Source organism: Protopterus annectens, chromosome 10.part0 (genome assembly GCF_019279795.1).
Source record: "Protopterus annectens isolate FY-2018-M chromosome 10.part0, PAN1.0, whole genome shotgun sequence".
Classification (NCBI taxonomy): domain Eukaryota; kingdom Metazoa; phylum Chordata; order Ceratodontiformes; family Protopteridae; genus Protopterus; species Protopterus annectens.
The window spans coordinates 230,623,903-230,627,668 of record NC_056744.1 but is presented as its reverse complement, the minus strand read 5'-3'; the positions used below and the strand labels follow the sequence as shown (position 1 = coordinate 230,627,668).

Here is a 3,766-nt window from a genome sequence, read left to right as displayed (position 1 = left end):
AATTGTGGGTCCCTAGCGATATTCATTTGCCTCTATCAATGACATAGTCATTAAGATTCAGGATAAAATTATTTGTTTTTGTATTTCTTGTGTGAGATGACATGACCCTAAAAGCATTATATTTTGTGTGCATACATTTTTTTTAATTTTTTACTTTATATGTATACAACTTTTATAAACTGTCGATGGAGGACAGATGGATTCTTTTGTGTATTGCGATATTTAACATAATGTTTCAAGGAAGACTGCATTCACTATTTTTAAGTGTTTGCAAATATTTATCACACATGAGTTTGCACATTCTTTGAATTTTAAGTGCAAGACATATTGTTTTTGGTGCTCTGCATCTTTAAGTTTGTTAATCAGTAAAGTGCTGGGATAATGATTAAATGGATTGAGTGTGCTTGTTTGTAGTTGTTTTTTGTTGTGATGAAGTCTTTTATTAACTTACCTGTTGAAGTATGAAAACGCTTAACCTACAATAAATTTTCTGGTACATGGTTACTTGCTTTACAAGTGCATTCTTCCATGCTTAATCCCCTCTGCACCACTGATTTCTGTGTTTTTGTTTCTTTAGTAGTGGTGCATTGATATCTTATCTGTGATTCTTTAGTCTATCCCCCTGCTTTTCCTGGCCATACCTCTGATGCTTCCTTTATTGTTTATCCATGCTTATATTTATGCATGTGTATGTATTTTTTATATCTGTATCTACATCTATCTATATATCTATCTCTCTATATAAGATATATATATATATATATATATATATATATATATATATATATATATATATATATATATACATACACACACACAAAAATATAGATGCATCCATCCTCAACCCATTTTGCACATGGGGTCAGGGTGTCACTTTCAACACTGACAATCATCTTGAGCCAAGGTTTATACTGCTGCATGGCTAGCCCTGCCATGGTAGTTCATTCATACCACTCACTTGCACCTACAGCCAATTTAGAATGTCCAGTCCACCTACTGCATGTCTTTGGAATGTGGAAAGAAAGCAGAGCACTCAGAGGAAACCCATGCAACTGCAGGAAGAGCATGCAGACTCTGCACAGAAGGCACCCAAGCTAAGAATCAAACCAGAGAACCTCTTCCTGTGAGGTAACAACACTAACAACTGTACCACCGCAGCTGCAGATAATAGATACGTAAAATAGTTCAGACATTATGACAAGTGGATGTTAAGTTACTTAAGAGAAAACAACATTAGTTATTTAAATAGTTTAGCAATATGCAAAAGAACTTTAGACACCAAGTTGCCACTTGTTGTTTAAAAAAATGTTTTATTCAATGACATCTTTTATGCATATATGTGTTATTTAAAATCATAAAATGTTAAATGTTAATTACCAGAAATAAAAAAAAAACTTTGTAAAAACATAGCAAGCTCAAGATTAAATTTGTCCAAGCTACAAATAGAGAAATGCACTCCATCCTTAGAGATCCAAACTGGATTTTTGTCATACAGATCCCAATGCTCACCTATATAAATATGAAATAATGATGCTGTCCTGGGCACTCTGTGTTTCACTAGTCTTCTAGCTTTCTTGATAGCTGCAGTGTTATTTGTGCCATGTCATGTTAAATGTGGAACATTAGCAAATCAATCTGGATACCAAAGAACCCATGCTTGATTTATGCCAATCTCTGAGAATATAGAAAACACACTGCCACTTTGGGGGTGGACACCCAAATTGTTACCAGCTGTACACAGTATCTGGATGTGGCAAAGACCTATTTCCTGCAATACTTTTGGAAGGAAAAGCAAGAGCTACACCCATTTAGCCCAGGAAATCCTAGAAAATGTCATATTTGAGGTGATCTAACCCCATGTTTAGTCCGCTTGGCCAGATTCCTTCTTTCTTTAAAGCCTGGAGTAGGAACGAGCACCACAGAATGGTTGTCTTTTTTTCTGAAATAAAAAAAAAATAGAAATGAAAATTGGCAACTATATCAATACTACATATCTCAAATAAGAACTGGATGACCACCTACCTATTGTCTTTAAAATTTCTACAGACTGGCCGGGTTCCTCCAAATTAGAAGCCCATCAATCCTGAAAGAATGGGAATAGTAACCATTTGTAGGAATAACTTGAAAGAGATCAAAGATCACTTAAATGGGAGTCCATCTCACTGGGGATTATTTTATGACCATCTGATGAAACAAAGAGAAACATTTTCTAATCCAAAGGGGAAGTTAAAGTTCATAAATTTAGAATAGGGTCTTTGCCCTTATGCAGACAAACTTTTGACCAGAACTCTGTTGGTCTATTTTAAACTTATGTATGCAAATTAGAATGGATTTTAAAGTAAACACTATATCTGATTACATTAGAGCCCCCATCAATCCATTGATCCTGAAATGACCACAGTAGAAAAAATTAAAAAGAATGGCACAAAGACATAATTATAATAAAAGGTACAATTGGCATACAAACCATGAAATATGGATTTTGATAAAACATATAAGTGGGTTATCAACTTTCTGAGAAGCAGTCGATTTTTTAATTCAACCTTTTAAAACCAGGATCATAGCACAATGTTTTGAAACATTGCGAATATTTAAATATTTTGAAAATAAGATTATATCTGGTGAATCAATGTTAGTGGAGTCTGAAGCCATGTCAGATTGATTACAGTAAGCCAGATATTGCAGGATAAGTCCAAATGACTAATGTTTGTCTTTATTTTGTAGAGCTTGGTAATAGTACATGAAGTGCTTAATTGCTAAAATACAAGACCCCTGGTACTTGTAGACCAAGTGTTCCAAAACCAGGAGGTGATGGCTCATCTACAATCGACTATATTTCTTTAGGTAATGGGGTGAGTAACACAGCTGTCTGTGAAGCCAACTATCTGAACTTTTCTACCTGCAAATGAGTAAGTAAATCAGTCATTGTATTCTTTTTTTTTTCCATCAGAAAGCTATGCTGAGAAGGAAAGACTCATTGTTCATCTGAGAAGTACCATCAGTCTTAAAAGTGAATTCTCTCAAAATAATTTGGAGGATTTCTTTCATAATATAGTCACTACAGCTTGATTATCAGAACTGAATTATATCCAATTGTCTTTCAGCTGATTCTGCCAAATGGGGACCAGAACACAAATTAAAATTACTTCTGAAAAAGTCATGTCTGTCTTCTGTGCTCTGGCCAAAAATGGGGCCTGGGAGCCAAAAACTGTTGATCAGTAATGTACGTCCCCTGCATAGCTCTCAACCTCTTAGTACAAGGAATCTGGACAAAGCCTGACAAAATGGGGGTACAAAGGCCAAAAGATAGGTACAAAATATAAATATTGCTCTTATGAGCTTAGAAAGTTGCTGGGGTAACAGGGTTTGTGTTAGCATACATTTTATAAAGTCTGAAACTCAAATGTATGTCATTATTTGTTAACTTCAACCCTCAGATTATCCCAGTGATTTGCCAGAAAACCACACATTTTATGAGGAACACACCAAAGATATGAGGCAAAAATCTGGACATTCTGTGAAAATCTGGAAAGTTGTGAGGTATAGCCCCTGCTCTGTGTGCTAGAGAAGTCTGCAGACTGCTGAAGAGTTTTGTTAAAAACCCATTTGACTCACCAGAATGAACAACTATTAAAGTCCAAGTGTATTCTGACCACAGTCTGAGGTCCCATAGCTCTTCTGTTAATTACTATGTTATGATACCTTTTATCTTCCTCTTACAAAAAAAAAAAAGCATTATGGATCAAATGGAATCATACCTGGGACT

At 35.0% G+C, this 3,766-nt stretch overlaps 1 long non-coding RNA gene across 1 annotated transcript in view; it reads right to left on the bottom strand.

Annotated features, from left to right (window-relative positions):
- Positions 1–1,389: 1,389 nt before the first annotated feature.
- LOC122812781 overlaps positions 1,390–3,766 on the bottom strand; it is a 4,289-nt gene continuing 1,912 nt past the window's right edge. Inside the window, exons 2-3 of the long non-coding RNA XR_006366559.1 lie at positions 2,023–2,184; positions 1,390–1,939 (exon numbers count right to left, since the gene is read on the bottom strand). This is a non-coding gene — a long non-coding RNA (uncharacterized LOC122812781). The remainder of the gene's footprint in view (positions 1,940–2,022; positions 2,185–3,766) is intronic.